The 13,984-nt window shown below is 37.9% G+C and overlaps 1 protein-coding gene across 2 annotated transcripts in view; it reads left to right on the forward strand.

Moving 5' to 3' along the window:
* Window positions 1–13,984, forward strand: part of GAP43 (growth associated protein 43) — a 421,417-nt gene that overhangs the window by 326,392 nt on the left and 81,041 nt on the right. The window lies entirely within an intron of this gene.

Genomic DNA, 13,984 nt, shown 5'->3' on the forward strand with positions numbered 1-13,984 from the left:
ACAGTTGCTTGTGTAAGTGGTTTCCACATGCCTCCCTGTGTTTTAGCATCATTTATATTCAAGAGAAAATTAAAGGTATAGAAATTGTCCTACTTTGCTCATGCATTTTATAAATGTGTACTTCTGTGTGAAATGGTCATGTCTCTTATATACCACTGTTGTGTATCATTCACATTAGCCAGTATTTAGGATACCATTCAATCAGACTAAAGGAAATGGTGTATTCAGGGCGTGGGCTCACACTACACTGACTGGCATTTATGTAGCATGAGTACTTAAGTCTCACGCAGGTTGCCTGCTTGTGGATGAAATTCTGTATCATTTATGACAAAATCCAGTGGTGCCCATCCTTCTGCTGGCATCTATTCATCATCATAGTACTTAACAGGGAATAAAACAAGGGCAAAAACCTGCAAAGGTCTAAGCTCTGCCACACCCATAAAATCCAGCAGAAACGTGGGAGGGGGGCTGAAGGGCTTGCACTTCCTTCCTCTTCCACTTGAGCGGCATAAAGAAGCAACCTTGGATTTCTAAATTGGAATACATTGCCAGTGGGTGAGAAGAAAGCATAAATGATCTCTATTAGCCATTAGTTATCACTATAGATTATTATAGCAGGAAGAAGAGAATGAGAGTGGGGTAGAGATGAGAATATGGTAAAGGAGTGGGCAAAGGAGGAATAAAATAAAATAATCCCTAATATTGTATTGCCTTATGATTTTCAAATATCTTGGGGCTTACTTTAAATAGCTTAATTGCCATGTGTATTGCAGATGATTAAAAACTTGGCAAGGTGTGATTTATGTCTACAAAGCAAGAAAACTATGAGGTGTTTCTTTTGTTGAAAAATAATGACTTTAGTTTGTAATTGAAGTGTAAAGAATTTCATGCAAGCAAGTAGTCCCTCTACTCCCCAGCCCCCCATCCATGCCAATATCTGCTTTTTTCCTCATGCAACAAATAAATCTTATCTCTGAGAGTGTGATCTGTGGTTTAAAATTCCGACCTCTCTGCCTTTTCCTTGCAGTGTTGGGAAGGTGTGGAAGGATGCTGCCTTGCTGCTTGGTGCAGGCGATTCTTCCTAGTGATAAATTGGATTCCTCCCAAATCTCTCTGAGCCACACCCAGTGTCACTCAGGGACTTAGTGAATTAATTAAGCTGAGCCATTTTACTTAATATAATTGAAGCTTCTCGTTCTTTTTTTTTTTTTAATAGTGATTTTCACCACAGGTTTCCAAATTTAAACAGAAAAAATATTTGAAGGGCATTTTCTTTCTTTTTTTTTTTTGCCAAATTATCTGGACTTGCAGAGAACCTTAGAAAATTCATGGTGAGTCTAGAAAGTGTTCATTTCTGGTGACTCTATAATTCCTTCTAACCCATGCCAGGGCACATACACAATGAGCCCTGATCTCTCCTGCTGACAGAGTCTGTGTAACTCTCTTCCCCACCCCCTCCCCTACCAACCCATGCTGAGGCAACTGGAATAAGAAAATGGAGAGTTAATTTTCTTTCTTGCTGAGCTGGCAAAACTACAGAAACCTCCTTTGATGTTTCAAGCTAAAGGGCAGTACTCCTGTTCACCGAGAGGGAGAGTGGCTTGGGGTCTCCTTTGCCTCTGTCATAGTGAAATTGCCAGTGTTATTTCTGGGGCTGAATTAATCCACAGACTTCAGACTTTTACCTGGCCCCATAAGGAAGGGTACTGGGGTTCTTTCAGGCAAGAATAGAGCATATATATTAACCAATCGTATTGATAAAGTAAGACAAGTCTTCCTCTATTAATAGTTCAAAGAATGCACATAACCAGGTCATCTCAAGAGAAGGTATAGCAGCATTTAACTATTCACTTCCCTATTAGTATTAATAAAGGCATTAGGGCAACCAAGCAGTGGCTGTTGCAAACCAAAGAAGTGATTTCATGCAGGAATTCTCCCTTTTCAATTTGTGAAGTGTGGTCAGGTGGCTTTTGTACCTTTGTAATTAAATCTTCATAAGATTTTCAGAAGTGTTGGGAAGAATATTATACTGTGAGTCCTTAGTGGAGGCCACTTACTGACTGTGAGCTTGAATAAACCACATCACCTTGGGTTTCAGTTTCCTTCTGTAGAATGAAGAGTAAAAACCAAAAACCAGACACAAATGAACACTTTGCTTACCTTAAGGATTTTTGTAGGGCTTAAACATACTTGATGTGAAAATAAAGATCAATATAAGAAATTTTTATTCTCCCCAAGTTTTGCAATTTGAGGCTTGTCTTAGAGGCCCCAGTTTTGCAGGATGATCTAGTGCCTGCTGTGTCTTCCTTTCCCTGTTAGAGATGAGTTCCTTCTAGTCTTAGTTGAGCCTTCTGCTTGTGCTCTTGCTCCTCCCCCCGTGTTTTCCCCAGAGCCCCACTCCCTCATGCCCTGCTCTTTCTTGAGATTTCATCTTCTTGTGCTGCACTGGCTCCTTTCCTTATAGTTTATGAATATGCTTTTGCTTCATCTATCTTAAAAGATCCTCTCCTGACTCTATGTCCCCATCTCTATAGTTCTCTGTCTCACTCTCCCTTTAGAACAAAGTTCCAAGTACTCTCCACCCTCATTTTCTCCTCTTCTTCACTCCCCATTCACTATTCCATCTAGTTTAATTTGGCTTTGATTTTCATAATTTCACTGAAAAACATATTCTGAAAGGGTGTCACATCCAGTGACCCTTCATTTTACATCTTATTTGATGTCTCTTTGGCATTTTGTGTTGTTTTCAATCCCTGTTCCTGAAACTGTCCCCTTACTGGGTCTGCATGATATTAATAGCTCTCCTTATTCTCCCTCTCAGATAAGACCCTGCTCAGTCTCCTTATAGGCTTCTCTTGCTCTCTTCACCCACCTCCCCAAATCTATGATCTCCTGGATCATAATCTTCATTCATTCCACTCTTCTCATTTGACTCACTAATCCTAGGTGATCTCATCAGGTCATCCACGTCCAAATCTTTAGCCACCTGTGTGATTTCCAGATCTGTAGATCAGATGTCTGTTTTTAGCTTCTGATCCATAGTTATCTTGGTCTAAGTGCTTCATTTCAGAGACACTCAAGTTTGTTAGGTACAAAACCCAACTCAGTGTCTTCTGTTGTGTATCACACTTGATCTTCCTCACTACAATTATTGCTCTGATACTGTCCATCCAGCCTCAGAGCTCTAGGAACCTGAGAGTAATCCTGAATGTATTTTATTTCAACTCCCATATCCAGTTTCTAAATCCTTTGATTCCTTGATTCTTGTTTAAAAGATTGAATAAATCCTCTGCTTTTCTACCCTGTTTATATAAATAACCTGGCACAGACTTTTCATGACTACTCATCTGGACAAAAGCAGTAACTTTCTATGTGGAGTTCTACCACCACATTGTTCTTTAGTTTACCTTGCAAATAACACCACAGCTATCTTTACAAAATGCAAATCGGGTTTTGTTATTTTCTTTGTTAAAATATAAACTCTTCAGCATCAATGACACAATCTAGTTTTGCCTGCTTTTCTAGTGCCAAATTCCAACAGCCCCCCCGCTCTTTTTTTTTTTACCTGATGACACCATGCCAAGATTTCAGGCCTTGCTTGGTGCCTTCGCTTGTACTCCACTCTCTGCCCACGTTACCCTTCCCTCTCAGCCTGAAATATTCCCACTTTCCCTGCAAGAGTTAGCTCTTTGAAGCCACTCTTAACCTTCCTAATTAAGTTTTCTTCTACCTTCTTTTTGCCCATGCTGTATTTTGTACTATCTCTATTATCACTTATTGCACTATTTGACATTTATTTTTTCACATTCTGGTGTCTACACTGTGAGCTTCTTGGGGAAAAGGATGAAAACATAATTCTTGTTTTATCTCTACCATAATACTTGGTACATAAAATAACTCATGTTAACCATGAATAATCTGTTTGCTAAATAAATATGGAACCAGGTTTATAGTCTTTTCACAGGCTGTAGCATATCTAAATGGATAGAATCACTAGGAGATTTTTTAAAAAATGTCTTGGCATGAAATTTTAAAGTGGAACTGATCATCAGTGATTCTTGTTATTCACTTATAGACATGACAGCCATCAGTTTTTAATAAAAGCAGCCACAAAATGAACCCATTTATAGACTGTATTTCTCTGAACTCTCATAGCTGGCACTATCTCCCCTCCATGTCCTCCTCGTCCAACAACCAACATTACAGCCCCACCCTCTCTGGTTACTACAACTCTGGATCTTCACGTGCCCTTCCTTTGAGGCTCCAAGTACTTGCACTCACTGCTTTGCTTCACAACGATTACAAATAGACCGTAAATCAATCTGTGTGATCCATGAAATAAATCAACTAAGAGTAGCAATATTTTTTTCTTTAAATGCATGTAGTGCTGGCCTGTGCTTAGGTGTGTGTGCTCAAAAATTAATTTTACCTTCATTTGGATTTCTTTTCTTCCCTCTGAAGTATCCACATAATAATATTTCACAAAGAGAAATCATGATTGGAGGTATAGGGAGGGTGAATGGTAAGTAGTCCCTCAAATGACTGTTAAAGGAATGTTAGTGCCAGATGAATTGGATTTTTCTTAGGTTTAAATAGACTGAAGGGACTTGGGTTCTGAAGTAGGCCTATTGTGCCCAGCATGGAACAAATTGCAACCACTGTTTTCCATGAAAACACTCTTGCCAGACGCTAAGTAGTGTATTTTCTCTGACTGAATTGGCATGTCCTTGAGAACAGCAGAAAGACTAAATAATTTGTAAGTGAAGTTTGTCTTCAACTGGTAAGGTTCAGTAGTATTTGTCAATTGCCATACCCTCACTTGATATCTTGCTTACTGCTCCCAATCTCTTTGGCATTGAGTTTTTCTATTATTTTCTCCTGTCAGACCCAGGTAGAGTTTTTCTGATTAAGTAATACCAGTTCATGTTAGTGTTTAGTGGGTGAGGCTATGGAAGGAGAACTTTAAGAAAAAGTGTGTTTCTTCAAACTTTCTAAAAAGTATTTATAGACAAAACAGGTATTTGAAGCTATGTCTGGCACATCTTAGATTCTCAATAAATATTTGTTGAAGTAATAAATGTAGGAAGGGAGGGAGCATCATGATGGGTCATTAGGGGAGATGTTCTGGGACAGATGACCATTTCTGATTACTTATTCAGCATGGGCTTTGTGTAAATGCAAGCTCAGCTCTATTGGTCCCCCTCACAAGGTGGATGTAGTCAAAGTTCAATTCCCTCTCCTGTCTGCTTAGATCAGAGAGACACACTTGCAGTCATTTCATTCAGGTTTAGCATGGGAATGTGATCTTCCAGATTTCCTATCCTTAATTACTTACAGATCTTATTTTCTTAGATGTTGTTTGTTTAATGTCCTGTTTCATGTCTTTGTAGTGGAATAAATCCTTTCCCTGGGTTCTAGACCTGGTTCTGCCAATTGCTTGTCATGTGATGTTGGGTAAGTAATTTAACCTTTCTGAGCCTAGTCTATTCATCTGTGTAGTGGGTACATAAAAAGAACCTCCAAATCCTGTCTTACCTTTTCTTTTTTAAATTAGGTTGGTGTGAGTCTCAAATAAAGAGATAACAATAAAAGTGTTTTGCAAACAATGTGTTTTTGAAATGTAAGTATTATTAATTAAGGAATTTCATAGATCGAGCACTAAAGTATTCATGGCTGTAAGCAAACAAGAAGTACTCTTGCTCTCTGTATAGAATACACACATTCCCCATTTCCACCTGATTCCCATACTCTACAGAGTAAATTTTTTGTTTGTTTGTTTTTTGAGATGGAGTCTTGCTGTCATCCAGACTGGAGTGCAGTGGTGTGATCTCGACTCACTGCAACCTCCGCCTCCCAGGTTCAAGCAATTCTCCTGTCTCAGCCTCTCAAGTAGCTGGGACTACAGTTGCATGCCACCACGCCTGGCTCACTTTTGAATTTTTAGTAGAGACAAGGTTTCACCATGTTGCCCAGGCTGGTCTTGAACTGCTGAGCTCAAGTGATCCACCCACCTCGGCCTCTCAAAGTGTTGGGATTACAGGCATGAGCCGGGCACGGCTCAGAGTAAATATTAACCATGCTAATGGATGGGAACATAGTATCTGTTTATTATTTCCTTTGAAAACTTTAGTGACAGAATTTAGATAAGCCAATATTCAAAGTGTTATAAGACCCAAGGATCACTTCAAATGCATTAGAAATACCCACTGTTTTTCTTTTTATCTTTTTCTGTTTTAGTCTTTTCCTCACATTTAGATCTCTTTTCTTCTCCATTTGCTAAGTTTGCTGCCTCCCCCTCTATACCCACCCCCACTTCACCTCCAAACTGGGTTCTCAGCACTAAGATGGCCAGGCATGCTGTGCTCACATCCATCACATGAGGGCCCAGTCAGGCAGAAGAGTGGAGAGAAAATGCAGGGCTGATTGGGAGACTGAAAATGTAGATACAGTTTGGTTGGGGGAAGCACATTTCAAAGATGATCACTTGATCACCATTTCCACAACTTGACTTCAGGGCTCCTCAATACAACAGGAATAAACCTTGATTAGAGAGGTGATATGTAATCCTAAACCTTTCCAAACTCAACTCTAAATGCCATAATCTTTTGAGCCCTCAAGATCTCCACAAAGGACATTATAGTTCTTCTGTGTCCCTGGGTATGACTGGGATAAATTACCACTTTAAAACAACAAAATTTAACAGATTCTCCTATAAGCACAGAATTCTACAAACCAAAGAAACTGAGTTTTTAAACATATGGATAACATTTAGAAATACTTTAAAGTATAATAACTGGATCAAATTAGTCTAAGAAATCCTATTTTTCCTAGAAGCAAAAAGTTTAGCATAAAAAAATTAGTATTGTACATATTTTGCCAAAATACTTTTATACAAAGGGCTCATGTAGACTGCAATAGAAAGGCGTGTTAACTAGAAATTTGAAAATAAACTGGTGTCCAGAAGGAAATAATGATTTCTTTAATTATATTTATATTTGGTTAATGGTATCACCTTTAATCTTTCACTCTAGCCACATCCCTTTCTCCCTGTTTCTTTCTTCTTCTGCCTCAGAACACACTACTTCTATTATATATGGGTTTTTTGATTGGGAACAAGTATCCAAAACCAACTTTAAGAGTCTATAAAAGGAATTTATTGGAAAAAAAAAAGTAGCGATCATATGAAATTAGTAAGTTGAACAACGAAGCCTATGGGAACCAGGGTAGAATTTCAATAACAGGAATTCATAAACTCTCTCTGGGGCCCTGCATCAAAAAAGACTCAGTTATTAATAATCCCAGCTACAATTCAAATTTTAAATGATGAGAGAGAAAGAGAGAGATAAGAGAGAGACAGACAAAGGGAGAGAGAGACAGAGGGAGAGAGACAGAGAGAGAGAGAATGAGGATGAATGAATTTTATTGGTCCTGCTTGGGTCACCTAGCAACTGCCACAGGGCCAATATCTCTGACTGGAAAAAGGGCTGGGTGACATAGGTTAGAGACAATTTTGGTAAGCCCACACTTGTAAATCTAGTGAGAGGGTAAGTTGGTTGAGAATTAGTCTCCTGCATATATACCTATATGTCCACATAGTCCACATGTGGGTTAGCTACCCGAGTCAGGAGGAACTTATCTCAAGTGTGGTGGACTATTCATTTTTCCTTTTGGTTATTTTCAATTTGGTCTGTATTACATATTATTGGTAGGGTTATTATCACTGATGGCTCTAAAAGGAAGTAGTAACCACACAGATAACTGAACCTATGAGCTTATACACCTAAAAAAGAAAGGTCAGAGCAAATCTCTGTACCAGTTTCAGTGTGGAGATGACAGACACTGAGTTTTCACCATCCTCCTGAGGCTTACCTCTGGCAGGTGCCACCTGTCTAGGAGGACATACTAGCTACCATATATTCTTGCTAATTTGGAATGGTGTAGCTTTGTTCTAACATCTCTTTTTCAGGTTGTAAGATCTAGTTCCTGCAAAAAGATTGGACAATAATGGGTGTAAAACAGCTCAATTGGATTTATATTACAGAAATGCTACTCCTTGACATTAGTCATCTCATTTTGAATGTTCTTGAATTAATTCCAGCAATAATAACCACATTTATCTATTTTTAGCAAATTGGCACTTTGTAAAATATTTGCTCTAAATGTAGAATATTGGTAATTAGCCTTACATCCATTATTTATAATTCCAGTTCCAATAACTATTCAAAAATGTTATTTTTAAATGAAAGTTGGGAAGACCCTAATATCCTTTCATTAATGACTAGATAAAAGAGCTAGATGAGGCAAAGAAAAAAAATAAACAAAATGATCTCCAAAGGTTAAGCAAACTCAGAAATCGGTTGCTTTTATTAAGTGGCTGCAGAACTTCTTAGTCAGCATAACTAGGCTTGACTGGAACCTGTGAGGATGCATATCCTCTTCCTATTCTTACTTTGCTTTGATTCCGGAACCAATTTATCTGCTTGGAATATAAGCTGAGAATTAAATTCCTCTTAATGGCCAAACTAGTTCCTATAACAGCTGTTTCCAAGGGATTTATTCTACAGGTCTACACAAATTTTAATAGAGGCAATTGTCTCATTATTTACCTAAAAAGGAAAGAAAGAAAAAAATTGACTGGATAGGGTGGCTCATGCTTGTAATCCCAGAAATTCGGGAGGCTGAGGCTGGAAGATTACTCAGGAGTTCGAGACCAGCCTGGGAAACATAGTGAGACCTTGTTTCTACAAAAAATAAAAAAATTAGCTGGGTGTGGTGGTACATACCTGTAGTCCCAACTACTCTGAAGGCTGATGAGGAAGGATCTCTTCAGCCTAGGAGGTGTAGGCTGCAGTGAGCTGTGATCACACCACTGCACTCCAGCCTGGGTGACAGAGCGAGACTCTGTCTCAAAATAAATAAATAAATAAATAATAAAAATTCCCCAGTTTCTAAATAATTAACTTGCAGTTAGATTTATATGTCCATGTTGTACTGAGGGTAGCCCACTTTGGTTGTCCAGACTCTTACTAACATTCCAGTGGGGAAAGGAATAAGCATTGAGTTATATTTTTCATGGACATTGCATTTTGGTCTTTAAATCAATTTTAAAAAGTATTATTTTATTTGAGAGATGGGAAGGAATAAGAGACTTCATAAGGGAGAATGATATTGTCTTACTTAAAAAACACCAATTCTTTCTTTAGTAAAATCCAAACTGGGAGTTTGATCTATTCAAATGTCATTTTTTTCCTGAAATGCAACATCTGCAATATTTCCTTAACTCTCAAGGACTTGTTTATCCTAACGAAAGAGAAGGAAATTGTTTTCTCTATCACCTGGGAAAGTTACTCTGGAGAACTCAGGTTGGTATTAAATATTCATTTGAAAAAGTCTTTCACGATAATCCTCTTAATTCAGTGTGCCTCAGGGCTTTGATTGCCTTTGGTTGAAAGACACAAGGTGGTAGCTTTTTGATAACTCAGCCAGATTTGTGCATCCATAATGATGGACAATTAACTGGAGAACTGTATAGAAAACCTAAGGACAAGAGTTCCTTGCTTACACATTCTTTCTTCCATCTTAAACTTTGTACCTTACACCTCTTGAGTGAAACCAGTATGGAGGAGGAAATGAGGATTTCTATAATTGAAAAGGGAGAAGGAGACTAGAGTTATAAAATAAAATTACTCAATTTGGAATTGGGCCATAACCTTCTAGTAAAAACTGTCATGGGATCGTTAATGACCACAGATGGCTCAGACCTCACTTCTGAACATCATCTGGAAAACACAATAAGCCCAAGAGAAACAGTATTCAGAAAAGAATCCAAGAAGTACTCTGCAGGACTAGGTATGAAAAGAAAAAAAAAAAATAAGTGTGAGCACTTGTATGCTTAAATATGCATAACCAAACTTAGGACTCAATTCAGTTTCTATCTTCACTTAGTGGAACGAAACTATTGATTCTTAGCTAAAAAGAGAACTGCCAATTTTGCTGTCATGGTTGTTGCCATATCTTATGCTAGACCAAATCTTTCAGCAATGAACGGTTTTCCTGCAAGCTTCTACCGTTCTCCAGCATTATCATTCCCGTGTCATTAGAAACTGATTGGTTTGTGTACATACTTAAGTCTATTTTATTAATCATATCTTACCAAAATTGTTACTTTTGCTCAACTTGGATATATAGTAAAACTCCATCTGTAAAGAATCAAACCATGAGAACCATAAGAATACCAATAGGAAAATTAACTTTCCATTATTCAAGGTCTCCAAATATTAAAAATATTATTTTTCCTTTTACTCTTTGTGGTTCCCTCAAAAAGTGTCATGTTGAACTAACTATCTTCTTTGCAAATTAGACTTTCTACTCTCCTACTCTTAACAATATCTTTTAGAGATCCCAGCACATTCTCAGTTTCCCAGCTCATAACAGAAATAATTGATTACTCTCCTTCTGTTATAAAAGTCATACTATCAGTTACCAAATTCTTTTTGTAATGTATTTCACATATGCTCTTTTCATCTTCTGCCAGTCTTTCTTAACCAGCATTCCAGAAGAGAGCCAAACCCAACCCTTAAAGCCCTAAGGCCCTAATGTCCATATGTATGTAATGAGTTAATCCCTCTCTTGTGCATCTAGATGGGTACCAGTTATATACCATCCTTGGAAGAAGAGAAAATAGTCACTCATTTTCATGTTCTGTGGTTCAGATGAGAAACTCCAGGTGAAAAAAGGCTGGACAGTTACCAAAATTCTCTACATATTGCCTGCTGGCTAATCTTACGTTTAATCCCCCCTTTCCCCAAATTTCAATGGTTTCTCTTTGTTTACAAGGTTAATTCTAATTTATTTACTTACGGTTGTGTTTCAAGGCTCCTTAGGATCTATTACCAATTTCCTATTCTTGTCTTATCTCCTAGTGGCTCTGGCATTGACTAGGCTTGTGAATTTAAATAAATTTAGTCTCTCTCGGTTGTCATTTCCTTTTACGTAAAACGAAAGTATTGAATGAAATCATCTCTAAGGCTTTCCAACTTTTAACAAACATGTTCTATAGCAAAATGCCTCTTTTACTTGGATATTCTGTCCCACCCAGACTTAGTATAAATTTAAGTATTAATTTTCCTATAATTTTGTTCATTGTTACTGCCACTACTTGAAAAGTCCCCTTTTGGGCCTAGCTCAATCTCGCCTAAACTCCGGGCCCTGAATCAAGACTTATCTCATTTGTGAGGGCTTTCCTGACTAACACAGTTCTCCATGACCTGTTTTGCCTCTTAGATCTTTTGCAGCACATACTACCTGTCCCTTGCTTTGGCATTCATCAAACAGAGCCTTAACCATCCATTTGCGTTTTTATGTACCTGATTCTGCCAAGTAGTTTGCAAACTCTTTAAGGGTAAGATATCCAGTACAGTGCATGACTCAAGAAACACATATTGTATCTACTCTGTGATAAGCTCTGTATTAGACTCTAAGGGAATGTACAAGCCAAATAATTTCTCAGAAAGACAGGTGGAACCATCTTGCATTACCTCTCTGGGACATTTGACATCATGAAACATACCTTGCCTCTTGAATCTCTTTATTTTCTTGGCTTTCATAACACTTGATACTGCTGGCTTTTCCCACCTACATCTTTGGTTGTACTTTTTTCCCATGCTTGGCTTCTCTTTTCTACCAACCTCTGAAAAGTTGGTGTTATTCAGCGTTTTGTCCTTATACTTGCATGTTCTTACTCAACACAAGTTCTGTGAATAATCTAATTTGTGCCCATAAGTCTCACTTGGACTAGGGAATCTCAAATTCTCCAGGCTCTCCATCCAAACCTACTTCCTTGGCTCTAGAGCTTTATATCTTACTGTCTACTGGAAATATTTTGCTGACCCACAGGAACCCCAATCTCAACAGGTCTTAAAAGTAAGTCACCATGTCTTGCTCCCAAATCTCTTCCCCTTTCTTATCCAGTCATGTAATTCAGAAACAGAACCCTTAGATCTTCTTTTTTTCATTGGATGCTACTGTTCTTTCTCTGGTTTCTATAAGTAAAAACCAAATAAATAAAAAACCTTTTCATTCCTTCCTTTCTTTCCTCCTCTCAAAAATATGTCATTCATGCAAGATGAGGGCATAGTAAAAATATAAATAAACAAAAGAAAGAAATATGTCTTGACTCTATCCACTCCATCTCCAGTCAGCTCTAACCCAGCCATTTTTCATGGAGACTAATGCAATACTCTACCCCTATAATCACCTTCTTCTACCCTCAACCCTTTACAATCTTTCCCTCAGCAGCCAGAGTGCTATTTTGAAAAGCGTCTATAAGATTGTGTATCTCCCCTATTTAAAAATCTTTGATAGCATCCCATTCCATGTAGAATCAAAACCAAACTTAATACAAGGCCTAAGAAATCCTACATTATCCAGGCTTTGCCTCCTTTTCTAGTTTCTGCTTAACAACAATGCGCCTCTTGGTCACCAAGTCTTTTGGCCTCTTTTTAGTTTTTAAAACACATAAAACATGTTCACACTTCAAGGCCTTTGCATGTGTTGCTCCCTGTGCACAGAATACTCTTTCTCTGGCTCTTTACTTGAGAAGCCTTTCCATCTGAGTGGTGTCCAAGTCACTCTCTAACACATCACACTTTTTTTTTTAATCTTTTTGGGATGCTCTCAATCTGATTTTTTTTTTAAAGTATTTACTTTTCAATATTCTGGTCACTGCCTATCTCTTCAAGCTTTAAAACCCACCCCTCTTCACATCCCAGACTCTATTGCAATTGTGTTATTTCATGGAATGGTCCATATTATTTCATCCTTTCTCTCTTTCTAAACACTGTTCCTTTTGTCTGTAATGTCTTCCTTCCTCTCCTTTTCTACATGACACATTTCCTGTTTATTTCCGTGATAATAAACAGGAAATATGTGGCTGCAGTTATTTTCTTCTTTATGGAGACTCTCTGATCCTCCAGCCTAATACAATTATTCTTCGTTTTGTGCCTTATGTCTAGTACATACCTGTATTACAACATTCAATAGACTTTATTATATGTATTCATGTATATGTCTATCTCTTTTGCTATACCAGGAGCTCCTTTCAGGTAGGAGTTATGTCCATGTATAGATCTAGTTGAATGCTTTGCACACTATGGTTTCTCATTAAATTTGAGTTGAATAAGTGCAGCCTATAAAATGAACAAATACCAGTGTCCAGTGAGTAGTATGAGATGGCAAAATTTGGTTAGGACTAAGGCAAAGGTTGGCCAGCTTACAATGATCAGTCATGGAAACTGTTCACTTCTGGCACAGTCCATAATTGGGCAGCTAATAGATATTTCACACAGAGCTAAGACCATACAGACTTGGATTTCACCCAAGTGATACCAGCTGGTTGCTTCAGCAAATAATGGTCACCATTTTATAGAGAGATACTTTAGTATAGTCAGAAAGATAGCCATCCTTGACACTATAAACTTCTTAATATCTGGGCTAAGGATGAGTACTCACTGTAAAATATACAGCTATATCATTTTAGCCAATTATTCTGCTTCCTAAGCTTGGTGCTGAACAGTTAGCCTTTCCTCACATTTAAAGCTTGTATCTTCTGGTACTCCTCCCACAGGAATCATGGTGAGGTTTCAGATCTTCCCCTTTGTCAATAATATAATTTATAGTTACATGTACACTGTCTCTTACCTTCTCTAGTTAAAAAACTATGTACAATAACGCTTAGTTGTTGCTATTTTTTCTTGTCCCCCTTTATTATGGGGGAAGTATCCATCTGTCTGATGTTATTCTATCTATCCCCAAACCAATAAACAGAGGAAAAATACTAGTAGATTTTCCTAAAGGGAAATAAAACTACAAACGGCCAGAAAATCAATGACTTCTCAACCCTAACTTATGTCTCCTACACACAAAAATATAATTCCTGGGGGACGGATCTGGGAAGGAATGGGCTTCCCCTTATAATTCTGGTGAG

The sequence above is a fragment of the Pan troglodytes genome, chromosome 2, assembly GCF_028858775.2.
Source record: "Pan troglodytes isolate AG18354 chromosome 2, NHGRI_mPanTro3-v2.0_pri, whole genome shotgun sequence".
NCBI lineage: Eukaryota > Metazoa > Chordata > Mammalia > Primates > Hominidae > Pan > Pan troglodytes.